We start from the raw sequence: 14,168 nt of genomic DNA, 5'->3' as shown, positions 1-14,168 counted from the left end.
GAGCCCCGCGTCAGGCTCTGGGCTGATGGCTCAGAGCCTGGAGCCTGTTTCCGATTCTGTGTCTCTCTCTCTCTGCCCCTCCCCCATTCATGCTCTGTCTCTCTCTGTCCCAAAAATAAATAAATGTTGAAAAAAAAATTAAAAAAAAAAAAAAAAGAATTAGGCTCAGAAAGGAAAAATCACTTGTCTAAGGTCACTACTTGCAGCAAAGGAAGAATTAGAACTCAGGCCTCCCAGACCAGTGTCTTGCTGCATGCTGCAAGGAACTTTCTTGGTAATATTGTGGTTGTTCACATATAATGAGTAAAGAACTTGGGATGAAATGCCCTCTTTTCCTGTCCTAGGGTAGCCCATAATTTAAAAAGTGTATATTAAAGACAGAAACAATTCCCATTAAAAAAAAAGAAATTCCCGTTGTCCCTTTTATTCCCTCCTAACTTGTCTATCACTTGCTTCAGTGCACTGTTTTCCTTTGTATTGTATCAGCTCAGAGTATCTGATCGTGCACCAAAAACAGGGAACATCTCTGCCAAGCAAGAGTCCTGCTTATCAGCCCTGCCTTGGGGGAGACAGGGAACCTGAGACCACCCAGAACAAAATGGAAGTATATTCACCTTGGTTTACCATCCTCCATCCCAAGAATTTCCCTTAGGGAACTCTGCCCTTAAAAGAGCCCCTAAGTCCTTCTCTATTTTCCAACTCCCCTCCCCCACCTCATCCCAGGTGATGAAACACTGTGACTGGTTAAGATGCTGTTTAAATGCAGAATGTTATTATCACCATATATCATCCAGATCAGCTTTCTAGGTCGTACTAAGATGTCAGAATGATGCAAGCCAACATTTTTATTATTTAGGATACAGTATACTAAGTTTATGTTGATTACCCTAAGTATCATCTTTGAAAGATAACTAGCATTAAAGTGTTGATAATGTTCCACTTTTGCAATCATATTTGCATAGTGTACAACAGAGTTTAGCAGGAAAAATTATCTTAAGTGGTGTTTCTCATCTGCTCTGTCAGTCTCACACTGCTTGCTTTAACTTGGTACATGAGGTAGGACAAACGCTTATGATTTTTTTTTATATCAGCTTTACATTATATAATGTTATTCTTGTTCCTTCTGGGAAGCCTGCAGCATGGAGTTGTAATGGAAAAAGCAGAATCTTTGGGGCCGGTCATAACTGAATTCCAATTCCAGCTTATGCACTTGAGAAAGTCATTTAACCGCTCAGGGAAGCAGCCACCTCTTCTGTAAAATGGAGTTAGCAAGGCTGTGAGATTGTAGATAATATATGAAAAACACCTAGACAGCACTGTGCCTGGCACGCAGCTGACTGGCATACAGCAGCCCCCTTTGTTTCACATACAGTGGTTTTAAATGCCTGTTTACCGGCAGTTTGAAATTAAAGATTGAGAGTAAGCTGACATTCCCTGCACTCTACTTCTGGCTGACGATTCTTTGGCCTTCCAGCAGAGTTATATATGCAGATAATCTGTTTGGTGCTGCTCAACACAGAAGGGACACTGGTTTTATTTTATGAACAATAGTTGAATGTCTCCGGAGTGTCGGCTACTGGGAAATAAATATTGTAGATTTCATTTATTCATTCATTCATTACAAACAAGCTATCCTCCAAACGACCCCCTCATTCTTCCTTTTTCCCCTGTACTTATTTTTACACTCCCCCAGGTCCTACTACAGTCTTTTGCCCAATTGGATGCTATTTTTCATTTTCATCTTGTCACCACCTAATGTCCAAATTTATTTAAATCATCCTCAGACACAGTCCTACAAGATATGAATCACATTCGGGATTTTTTTTTCCCTCTGACTTGTCAGCTGTCTCATTTATGATTGACAAGATTTCCATTTCAGTTAATTTCTACTAATTCTGCTTCAAATCTGTATATCTAATGAACACACCAATCGGCACCTCATTATCAGTCAGGACCATTTTTTTCCAGTGTAATGCACTGACTTCATAATTTACAGTACAAGGTAGCTGCCATTAAGTGAAACTCAAAGAAAGCCTTGTCCAGTTTGCATGAAAACAGTATCTGGCATGTGAGTACAAACATCATATCCTCTCTAGGCTCTCATCCTTTATACATATGAACACTGCATGCTCCCGTCAGGCTGTTAAACCCAAACAAGGCTTTTCTCTTTGTAAAGGTATGTTGAATTGTATATCTCTGCATAAGGACGAAAAGAAAAACAGTTTGTCTGCACACACACACACACACACACACACACACACAAACAGTCCAAGTTCTCCAATGCAAACACAATCTGACACAGGCTAAAAATTGCCTGAAGCACTGGCGAGTTATAGATCTTCTCCCTGGGGCAGATAATTCATTAGGAAATAGCCTCATGCCCTATGTAGCAATTGAACAAAAATATTTACTTGTGGTAATATCAGATGATAAGGGTAACAGGGTTTCTTTCTGAGCAAAGGGGAGGGAGAGCCATGCAGTAAATGCCCATCATAAGCATTGCAAATGAATCATTAGTCGTCATCCTGCAATCTAGGTCAGGATGGAGCTAAAGGGAAGGGCTTTTAAATCGGCTACAGGGCTCAGGTTGGATCTGCTTATGTGAAGGCACAAGACACAGACAGCTACATTGTGGTGAGGCATTTTAAGGGGGATAGAAAAATGCTTTCACCTGATATAGAGGCCTTTTCCTGACCCAAAGAGTAATCAAGAACAAAGAGGGTTGTACTTTCAGATGAATGACATTTACACACACACACACACACACACACACACACACACACACACAACTTCTCTCTAAGCCTTCTGTGTTCAACTTTTCAGGCCCTGAAAAGTGTCTGCCAGATAGATTTTAAAAGGGAGAGCGTATCTTTCAGACTCAGGAACATGTGGATTTTGTTTTAAACGATAGAATCCTACACTATTTGTGTTGAGAAGGGCTTTACAAGTCATGTACTCCAACCACCTCATGTTGAATGAGAGGATGTGAGACAAGGAGGAGAGTGACTTACTTGCCCAAGGCCACCCAAGTCACCTTCATCATACAACTGTTTCATTTTCTTTTGTTTTCTTTTAGAGATTCACTTTTGTACAATATGAATAATTGATTAAATAATGCAGAAACAAAACAAATTGACTTGGTAACTGCCACCTGATAAACTAGATATGGGTCAGATACTCTTGCCACTTGCCTCATCCTTCCCCCAAAATGATTATGAAAGGGTGCTGTTTGCCAGACCTCTGTTTTGGGGGTTCTTCCTCAAAACCTCCGGCCCAGGCTTTAACGTAATTATTTTCTAGGCATGTTGTGGTACTTGGCCAAAGGCTCTGAAACTTTTGTGTGACTCTCGCCCTATCCCTCTGGGGCCACAAGAGGCTGGCAGTGTGTGTTTTTCTAAATATGTTCTGAAATATCATTGAAACTAGAGAAATTTAAATAGAGACTTGAATTTCAAAATTAAATCCAAGTTACTCACTGAATGTACTTGCTAGGGTCAGTTTGCTATTTCTTGTATTTACCAAAGTCGTAGGAAAACTTAAAGGTCAAATGTGATATGAGGAAAATATACAGGCAAGGAACGAAGAGAACTGGCTTTCTTTTTAACTTTATCACTGGATTTGCTACACACCATACACATGATTTCTAGAAGCAATATTTCCTTCTCTCTGGGCCTTGCTTTTCTCTTGCTTTCCTCTTTTATCTAAATAAGAAGAAAACCAAAAGCTCTCCAGGGTTCCATCATTAGTTATGCTATTCAAATGATATCTCCAAAACGGATTTGTTTTTGGAAGCCCCAGTAACTGCCGAACTATCTGTAGCTATTTCCAAGATGTGAACTGATACTAAAGGAAGTGTCTGCTAAATTTATGTAAAGCTTTCAAAGGAGGTAGTTTCACTATTGAAATAATTCTCCAAAACAATGGTGACTGACTTTGGACTAAGAGCTTATGAATCCAACCCTCTAACCAGTATTTTTTTTTCCCCATTTCACTTTCCAGCTTGAGTTGTGAGGGGTTTTTCCCCCCTCTTCCTTATTTAAAAAGGTTTGTTAAGGCCTGATGAGAACTAGGAATAGGTAGGCTAAGCACCCACAAGTAAGTAAGAACAAGCCTGGTTCTTATCTAGCCTGAACACTTCAGTAGGAACAGAGCTCTGTATTCAGTTTCTTCAGCCACCACAACTTGAAGGTTATAGAATATTCTATTTCAGGACACCTTTAGGAACGAGGAGGCCGGTTAAAAGTACTGCAGTGTTATTTTGATTTCTGCCACTGAATGAATCACTCCTCCTGAATGCAAACACCAGCAAAGAATGCGTTAGAGGATCCGCCATCATATTAAAAATTAAATCCGGCTGCATTTCATAATGGGCTTTCCTTTTTAAAGCACGGTTTCATCTTCTCACCATGGAAATTGCGTTCTGATGGCTGTTCTTTATGGTTAACACTGAGGCATCGGCTGAGGTCAGAACCCTGCTTCTCTGAACAGGGAACCACAAATGTCACAGACACATGGTACGCCTGGCAAATAGTATATTTCTTTCCAATCTCCTGTGTCTTCAGTTTGCCTAACGTCATGCTCCTGGTAAGCTGAAGAGAGTTTATTTCTCCGGTCTTCTTTCCTTCCTTTGGTGGAACCAGCAGGAGGCATGCAATTTACAATGAATTCAAAAGTGCACCTCTTTTGATTTTTGTTGTTGTCTTTATTTTAACCTCCAAGAAGAGAGAGATTTAACTCAGTCTTCACCCCAGGCTAAGCTAATACTTAGGTCATGTCTGAGCTCTCTGGGGAACCCCGCTTTATACCATCCGAGGGGCAATGGTGTCTTTTCACGTGGAGCAGCACAGCTGTCCAGCCATATGGGCCCCAAACAGCCCAGTCAATCGGATTTGGGGAGGTTTTACAATGTAATTTCTTAACGTGTTAGTATTTGGGGTGAGTTTGATCAGGGGTAGAGACAGCTCTTAAGCCCAAGGGTTTAGGTTTTAAGAAGCCATCACAAATGTCCCAGCATCTGATCAGACTGGTTAAAAACAGATAAGAAATGTGTGACTGGGGGAAGGGAAAGGACTCCTGACCCCCTCGTTGGAGACAGCCCCAGGGGTATGCTGTAACTATTAATTCAGCATCAGCTGCTTTTTTTTTTTTTTTTTTCTTTTCTTTTCTTTTCTTTTCTAACCCGGGGCTCATCATTTAAGGCGTTCCCACTCAGGCCTGCAGAGCCTGTTACAAAACCATCTCTCTGCTCCCCTCCCCCCATGCCGCAAGATGAGAGAGCAAATATCCTGCATTGCAGCAACAGCGCGGGAGGACTGCATTGAAACCGTCCTCAAGCCAAACAAAACCAGGCCTTTAAGAGAAACCTAGGAAAGGGCAGCAGCCGTGTGCCCTGCCTCCTCTCAGTCAAGACAAACTGCAAGTCACAGCCCCATCCCTCCACGTAGAAGGGGTTCAGAAACTGCTTAAGGAATTCTTAGTGAATAGAAAACAAATAGTCCTGAATCGAAAACCCTTATCAAAATGGTGGAAGTCCTGAACCAAACTACCGGCAGTATAGTTTTTCCACCAGAAAAGTATTTTAGTTTGAGGGGTACGTTACCAGAATGGTTAAGTTTTCCCCCGGAAAGGTATCCCAGATGATGGCTCTTTCCAACTAACTACAGTCTTCAGAAGTAAAAAAAAAAAAATCTATTGCAGGAGTGTTTTATATTCTCTTCTCCTTTCCCTGGCTCTATTTCTCCTTGTCTGTCTCAGTCTCCCTTTTCAATTTAAACCAAAGCTTTCCTTGTCTTAGAATTTACAAAAACTGCTTATTTTTAAGCTTCTCGTGGTACACTGTTGGAGGCAAAAAGCCAGTGCTAAGAGGTTTTGAGATTGCTATTCTTTCATTGGGACAAACACCTAGTAATTGACCAGAGCCCAAATGGCCTTGAAGCTGGCAGGACAGCGCCCAGGGTCTCCATTCATTTGGACCATTCCCGCCCGGTGGGCGCCCATCTGCAGCGACCCCCGCAGGACCGCTCTCTCGGCCGCCCCGCACGGGCCATCTGATTTGAGGAGCCGCTCTTAGCTGTCAGGGGCTTGCTCTACCTATCCATCCCTCCTTGCATTGAATCCAGTGCTGCCCAAGAAACAGTTTTGGTTGTTGTTGTTGTTGCTGTTGTTATTATTGTTGTTGTTGTTGTGGATATTTTAAAAGTCATCAAAGAAGAAAAGCCCGAACAGGAGAAGCAGATGGGCCCTGCGTGTGCGGAAATCGCCGGGATTGAGGTGGACTCCCGCGACTGCAGAACGGACTCTTCGCAAAGACCGAAGATTTCTCATTGCTGGCGCTGGGTTTTTGCGGAGGGTCTGGTCTGGGGGGTGCCTTTGGGTTTTGTTTTCATAGGCAGATTCATCCTGAGTCCTTCCTTAAGGCCAAGCTAACCCCGTGCTCCCGGAAAAACACACTACACGGCCACAACCAACACAACAAAGGCGCCTCCCGAAGTGAGTCTAAATGTACGCGGGACGGGTGGCGGCCGGACGTGGGGACGCACTTTTGTGCCTCTCTAATCTCGGGAGTCCATCTGGCCCCGGCGGGCGCGGGCGGACTGGAGGGCGCGGAGGCGGCGGCAGGGGGCGGGGGGCGGGGGGGGTGGTGGCAACCGGGAGGAGGGGACCCGGGAGGGGCGCGCGCACGTACCCAGAGGCGCGGGCACGCGCTCCCGCTCTCCTTCACATTCACCTTGACTGCGGGGGGGCGGGGGGCGGAGGAAGGGACTACCTTCCCCCACCACCACAACCCTTCTCCCCACGCCACTCCACCCCCGCCACTGTCCTGCCCAGACGCTGCTGGAGGCTGGCAGGGAGGGAAGGAGGGGAGGTGCAAAGACGCTCGCGGCGCTGCTGCGGCCGGACAGCCGCGTGCTCTCCGCAGTGATGTCAACCGCATCCGCCGCAGCATACCCCCGCCCATCCACCCCCCACCTTGGGCCTCGCCCGCGCCGCGGTCCGCGGAAACCTCTGTCTGGCGCCTCCAGCCTGGGGACGAGAAGCTGGGGGCGTGAGGGTGCCCTGAGCCCCCCACTCCGTTTGCAAAAGCGGAAGAGACAGGGAGTGGGTGAACCCTGGTGCCGCGGCTACTGGGGCGGAGGAAGGGGAGGGGGCGGTCGACCTAAGGTATAGGTTTGACACCCAGGACTGCTGAAGGGAGTCTGCCGGGGACTGGTGCAGCCGCGGTTACGTTTAGGGGGCGGAGGGCACGCTTCACTGCAGGTGCCGCGCTGCGGGCATCGCGAAAGCGCCCCCTTTGCCCAGGATAGAAACGGATAAACGGAAGCGCGTGTGAATGTGGGGGTGCGAATTGCCACCTCCAACCTTGGCTTTCCCGCTCTTCCGAGCGCTCCCACTTCTCACTTTCCCCAAATCCGCATTTTCCTTGGCACAGCTCTCCCCGAGCAAGAAGGAGAGGGAGGTACCCGGGGGCAGTGAGAATGACGTGTGCTGGTGCAGAGAGCGGGTGGGGGGCTGCGGGCCCCGCTCTGTGGACCGGCTCCTAATCCTCTTGTTTTCGGTACAGTCAGCAGATGTGGCTTCTTTTAGCTGAATAATCCGTTAAAGGAATAATAATTTTTTAAAAGGAGATCGACCTCACCCAAAGAGGATGGCGAACGAGATTAGGGCTTGGTAAGGATAAATTAAAAGGCTCCAAATTCTGTCTGTCCCTCTCTGCCTTCCTCTCTACCCGCCTCCCCCTCCCTTCACCTCCCTCCCCTCCCCCCCTTCCTCCTCATCCCCTGCAATCCGCACTCGACGCGAGTTCACGCGGAGGGCTGGATTTTCAGGCTGAACCGCAACTTGCGCTGCGCGTTATTATTATTCATCTGAGGGTGCTGCCGCCACAACCTTTGCCTCCTGCGCTCCTCTCCTTCCCCCCGGCCGCTGCAGCCAGCAGTGCAGTCCCTCCTGCACGCATGCTCTGGTTCACCAAAGGGAGATTCTGAATTTTTTATCATGCTTATGATCATCACCATGATGCTCCTTATCATGGTTATCATTTCCTCCTGCCAGGTGGAGCGACCACCAGCGCCTTCTCGCCACCCGCCCCTTCCCCAGCGAAGGAAGCAATTGGGGCCGGGCCGGGGCGGCCGCTCCCTAGATGTGGGCTTCCTTTTGCCTGTCCGCATCCCTCCCTCATTCATCTGCATGTATATATCTTGATCCCTTTATTCCAGTAGATCTACTGCCTTTCGATAGGTTGGCTGAAACACTTCGGACTGCGACCAGTCTCTTAAAAAGAACAAAAAGAGGAAGACCTTGAGTGGACCCCAGGACAAAGCACTTTGGGCTCGGCAAGAAGGGACGCGCGGGAGCGCTGGCTGGGAACTGGAGTGATCTCCCGTGCCAAAGAGCGCCCATGAAGCGTGCGGACCTCTGAGGGTATTCGGACTGAATTTTATTTACCCTTTTGGCATGCTTGAACGATGACATTGTTGGAGAGGGGTAAGGTTTTGTTTTGTTTCGTTTTTTTCTGGGAAAGAGAACTGAATGGTGGGAGGTCAGGTAGACTTAAGTTGGCTTTCCTGCTCCCCTGCCTCCCCTCCTCGAGATCCAGGTGTTGGAGAAGAGACTAGGAAGTAGAAGGCTTAGAAAAAAAGTAGACACCGGAGATGTTGTCCGGGGGCTAACGGGAGAGTGGAGTGAGGTGTAGGTGAGTGGGGACTGGCCAGCTGGGGGAGGGTTTTGGGGAAAAAAAGAGGTTTTTTTAAACCCCCTTCAGCTTCACAAGATGAGTTTTGCTGGGGAGGAGAATATGGGTGTCTGCCGATAGAAGCTCTGAGAAATTGATGAAAAATTGATATGTCCGTGTACACACTTAAGGAGGCGTCTGGATTTGTGTGTAAACAGAGTGGAGAGGTGAAGGAGCGCATGGAGGGAGGGGGCTTAAAATAATGTCTTATTATCCCTTTGGCTCTGGGGACTCTCATCCTCTGTTCCTCCCCCCTTTTTTGACCTAGGGATCCAGCTGCATTAGACACGAGTGACCTTTTAAATCTACGCCCACCCTTTACCTGGTAAAGCCCGTTGACAGTTTGGGGTGGGGTGGGGTGGGGTGAGGAGAGTGGTAGGGGTGTTTCGAAGACATATATATTCTCTCTCTCTCCCTCTCTCTGCCCCCCTCTCCCTTTCCCTCTCCCCCTCTCTCCTCCCTCCTCCCTCCTCTCCTCTCCTCCCCTCCCCTCCGTCTCCTCCTCCCTCGCTCTCCCCCCATCACTCTTTCTCTTCCTCCCTCCCACCTCCCTCACTCCCTCCCTCCCTGCTGCATTTTGCATGAGCTATCTAGGTCATTAGCATTTTAGCGTATGCAAGACTTGACAAAGCTGATGAGGGGCCAGATGGGCCTCGCTCTTATGGGTTTTTTTTTTTTTTCCCTTTTTTTCCCCCTCTTTTCCTTTTTCCCCTCCACCACTTGGGACCTGAGCAAGAGGACTGCAGCAGGCGAGTTTCGGAAGGCTGATCCCGGCCCGGAGCGCGGCAGTTCGCCCCTGCGGCACGCCCGGCCAGGCTGCGCCCGCACTCAGCCAGCGAGGTAAAGGCGGCGGCGGCGCGCCCTGCTCTGGCAGCCGCTGCCAAGCCCCCGCTGCCCTCCGCTTTCTGTGCCCTCGACTTCCTCCTCCTGGCCCCCTCAGTTTACTGGGCTAAACTGAGAGTGAGAGATGGGTGGGTAGGGTTTGCTGTGCTGGGGCGAGGTGGGGTTGGTGTTGTGTTTTGTTTTTTTTGTTTTTGTTTTTGTTTTTGTTTTTTCATTGTCTGGAGCTGCAGGGGAGGCGAGGCGTGAGGAAGGGGGTAAGGGAGTCGGGGTAATTAACACGGGGGAGGCACCCCTCCGTCTCCCACTTCCACCCACACCCCCAACCCTCCACCCCCTCCGCTTTACAGGAAAAAGCCTGGATCCGAAAGGATGGGGGAGAACAAAGAGCCTTTGGAAGACGTCGCTGTTATCTCATTGTCTGTGTGATTGGGGGAGCTGCGGTAGGGAGGATGCTGTGGTCCTGTTCTCCCTGCCTCCCCACCCCCAACCCTCTCCCCGCTGTCAGTGCGCACGCACGCGCCCTTCTTTTTACTTATTTTTCCTTGTTTTTTTCATCCCATCTTCTCCCCACCCCCCTTCCTTTCTTCCACCTGTCCTTCCTTCCTCCTTTACTTCCTCAGGAGAAAGGCCTCTCTCTCCGTGTTCACAGCGGACCTTGATTTAAATGTCCATACAATTAAGGCACGCGGTGAATGCCAAGAATGGGGCTGGCTGAGCACCGTCGGTCCGCGAGGGCCCGCCGGGAAGGAGCCACAGAGCCGAGGCGCCCTCCGCAGAGCTCAGCGCCGCGGCTTCGGGCGGGAGGGGTCTCGGGCTCCCGCTGGCTGGGCTAACCCTGAACCGGAGCCCTTGGGGCGGGGAGGTGTGCAGCTTGTGACAGACATGGGCTTAGAGAGGCAGACAGACTCAGGGAGAGAAGCTGATTCTGTGACAGAAACAGATCTGTGCAAGCACAGATGCGATGGGGGCGGAGGGGGGGGGGGTGCCTGTGAGCGCATTACGGAGTGCTTCTGTGTGCATATTTTTCTCTGGGCTCGGGGCGCATTGTATGTGGGTCGACACCTTCCGTGGCTGTGTTTTTGTTCTGGGCTTAGCTTTTGGTTCGCCCTTTAAAAAAAATAATCTGGCATCCAGAAGACTGGCAGTCTGTGCCAGGGCTTGGACCACAGATATATTGTGTTCTCCTTGAGGCTGGGGGTGTGTGGGGGGGGGGGGGGGGGGGGGGGTAGCCAGTTGGAAGGGAGGAGGGAGGTGTTTGTCATTCTTTGCTGTCGAGCTGTGGGCACCTGACAAGCTTAAGGAAGTCATTGGGATATAGAAGGAAGAAGGAACAAACTCCTGGAGGGTTCATAAGCTCAATCAGGGCTGAAAGCGTGGCCAGGGCTCTTAGGAGCATCTCACTTCCTCCTTGCGGCTGTAATTGTAGTTTCAGGCAGAGATCCAGGAGATGCAGAGGAAGGGAGAGGCGCAGTAACCTACATGTACCAAAGGGGGGAGGGGATGAATTCCTTCTTAAATCTGAACTGAAGGAAAAACAGAATGTGCACAAGTGTTGATTCTGAGGAAAGCCTCTTTTGAAAGGGGCTGTCAGGGAATGGAAAGCGCTAACCCTCCCTCATTCTGAAGAACCTGCTTCCCAAATCAGGCCTTCCTCCCCAGCACTCGATACAGACCAGCAGCTGATCCTAGAGAGCCCCCGTAGCTGCAGTGGATGGTGGCAAGACCTAAACTCACAAATTTCCAGGTGGAGGAAATGGGAGAGGGACAGGTCCCTGCAGAGAAAGGTGGCCAAGAGCTGGATCATCCTACCAGGAAGCCGGCTGGATCCCTTTTCCCACCCTTGGCAGAGGCCTGTCTTTGCAAGACCAAGGCCATAAGGGATGCACAGGATTTTAGTCTTGATTCTTCATGCGTTAACCAAGGCCTAAAGGAGTTTCGGGGTGAAGCTTACTGAGGCATTCTTTCCTCTGCAAAGCCTCAGTCTAGCCCACTTAGCAAATTAGCATTTAAAGATACCATGGATCCCAAGCCTCATTTCCTCCCAAATATTTATTAAGTACCTATTATGTGCCAATCACCGTGTAATGATTCTATCTTAGGTTCTTCCTCTGCCCTCCTAAAGGAGTATCTGAAGTCAGGAGAGGTTAAACGTGCTGTATCCCATCTAGATACTCCCAGAACCTTCTCTGCCACCACCTGCTTACCCCTTCTCTCTAGAAGGCTGCAGTTTCCATCATGCAAACTGCAGGCATGGTGCTATCCCTCAACTCCCAGAAGGCAAGTTTGGCTAAAGGACAGAAGAGAGTGCAGTTTCTCTGCCCCCTGAACCTTAGCCAGGGTTGTCCGAAGAGGCACAGGCAGCCACTACCTTCAAAACAGATCATCCTCCAAATGATGCCTCCTTGGGGTATAAATCCCCTTGCCTCCCTCCTCCCCTAAGAAGGCTGCTTTTGTGGTCTTGGGGCACAATTTAAGCCTCCGATGACCAACCCTTTGCCCTACGGTTGCCCACAATAGTGAGATTCATCTCTGATTGTTTTCCCATAACTCCATCAGACAGGGCTGTACCCTTCACTGATGTGCCTGCCCGTCAGCACAATCTCCAGATGCCTCCCCCAAGTAATGGCCCTTTTAGGTGGAAACCTAACACGCTTCTCCCTGAGAGCTTCAACCACAGGCACCATGGACAAGGCCTGCCAGGTTCCTGCTGCTGATAAACTATGGAAGGGAGGGGCATATTTTTTATTACTTATGTAAACTCTTGTTCCAGAAAGCTTTAATGGGTGTGGGAGTGTTCTAGGTTTGCCGGGTCTGTGTGCATGGGTGTGGGGTTTTCCTGTGTTCACCAGGTCTCATTATGAAATGTATTTTTATGTGGGGCTTTAATGGCTGCAAATGGCAGAGATGAATGTACACACTGCTCCTGGTGTAATTTCAAGGCCCCCTTTGTGTTCACCAAACAGAGGTATCTGAGTGAAGGTCAGTCCTAGCTTCTTCCCTTCTGCTATATTCTGGGCCTATTTATGCCTAGTGATATTTATGTAAGAAAACTGAAGACTGATGCTCTTCCAAGGCATTTCTCAGATCCCCTCCCTGTCCATTTGAGCCCCTCTAATTATATCCTGTGACTTAAACGAAGGGAAAAATACATGATTTTTAAAACACAGGACACGTTGAGGCAGTGTGCTGACTGAATATGCTAAGAAGGCCCCCATGAGTCCACACACATCACCATCATTATGGTCCTCGTGACCATGGGAGCTCATATGTTGCCCAAGGTGACTGTATGAGATACATTAAGATGGATTTAGAAATGTATCAAAGGAAAAATTGGTAATATTCTTGTCTCCCCTGCCAGCGACGGCCCAGGCGAGATCTCTGTTTAAGCAGAAAAGAAACTGATCTTTTAACAAAAGCTAAGGTAAACTCCTCTGTCATTTCTATCACCAAAGGGGTGGGGAGCAGAGACAATTTTTGTGGCTGCATGAGGAGCCTTAGCCAGAGAAATAAATAATTCCGCTCAGAGAGCGGAAGGGTGCTCTCTGAGCAGGCATATGCCCGTGTATGTACATATATACATACATTTTCTCTCCTAACCACATCCATCGCTAACATTTATAGGAAAGCATTTAAACACACACACACACACACACACACACACACACACACATACACAGAAATCTATCCATCTATACTGTCTCCACAGGGAAATAATTTTCTCTTTGCCTCTACTGAACTTACATAATACCCCCACCCCCTTGTTCCAACCTTAGAATGGAGTCCTCTGGGGGCAGCTGCAAAGCACTCTCCCTAGGACAGATGGAGCCTCCCTCATCTACTCTGTGGGTGGTTTTAGAGCCCCATGAGTCAACCGGGACTGAGGGCTGTGCTGGTAGTATGTGTTTGAGGCTCGCTTGGCTGATTCACAGTGATGAGTATGTCAATAATAACAATTATGAGAATTATGATGCCTAATAAAGATTTTTTTCTTCCAAGTCCCATCTACAATTCTTTCATTGGGGTGTTTTTGCCAAGTCTTACTCAATTTGACTCCAGTTTAAAAGAAAAAAAAAAAAAAAACTAAAACATTTAATAGTTCATTGCATCTCCAATGTAGACCTAAACAAGAGAAAGGACTTCAAAGGGGTTGAAGTCCAGTCAGTGTGTGCTGCCCTGTGCCACCTTATCCTGGATGCCTGGGGCCTGGAGAGATCTGCACCAAATTTAGATGGCCTGGAAAAAATGCAGGCCTTATTGAGAGCAAAAAATGTTCCAGGTCAGAAATGAAGTGTCAGCAGCTCTCAATAGGGCTCACCTCATTTCTTACCCTTCTCCCTTTGTCCTAAGAAGTGTTTCCCCAGAAATGAGGACCTGGGTCATTGCTGCATAAGCCCCCCAAAATAAACCTCGAGGATCACTAGGGGCTTTCTCAGAATTAAAGTGGGGGCAGGTTTATTTTAAATTAAAATCCAGTCTATTTCTTAAACATGTCCAAATATTGAGACTTAGAACCTAGGAGGCAGTACTGTCGGGGGAAGTTCAACTTGCTACTTCGCCTAGCCCATTTAAGGCCAGTCTTTGCGGAAAGCACGAG

At 48.2% G+C, this 14,168-nt stretch overlaps 1 long non-coding RNA gene across 4 annotated transcripts; it reads left to right on the top strand.

Annotated features, from left to right (window-relative positions):
* The first annotated feature begins 6,813 nt into the window (after positions 1–6,813).
* On the top strand, positions 6,814–13,569 carry LOC121026156 (uncharacterized). 4 transcript variants are annotated; one of them, XR_005788314.1, is made up of 6 exons: positions 6,814–7,161; positions 7,562–7,668; positions 8,220–8,484; positions 9,000–9,056; positions 9,464–9,571; positions 9,922–13,569. It is a non-coding gene; the product is annotated as an uncharacterized LOC121026156 (long non-coding RNA). The 4 variants fall into 4 exon arrangements; XR_005788322.1 differs by having other exon boundaries at positions 6,819–7,161; positions 8,217–8,421; XR_005788310.1 differs by having other exon boundaries at positions 6,822–7,161; positions 8,217–8,484; positions 9,468–9,571.
* The last annotated feature ends 599 nt before the right edge of the window (positions 13,570–14,168 follow it).

Source organism: Herpailurus yagouaroundi, unplaced genomic scaffold (genome assembly GCF_014898765.1).
Source record: "Herpailurus yagouaroundi ecotype Mexico unplaced genomic scaffold, PumYag 28, whole genome shotgun sequence".
In the NCBI taxonomy this organism is placed as follows: domain Eukaryota; kingdom Metazoa; phylum Chordata; class Mammalia; order Carnivora; family Felidae; genus Herpailurus; species Herpailurus yagouaroundi.
The sequence above is the reverse complement of the archived record's forward strand: the minus strand, read 5'-3'. Positions and strand labels throughout refer to the sequence as shown.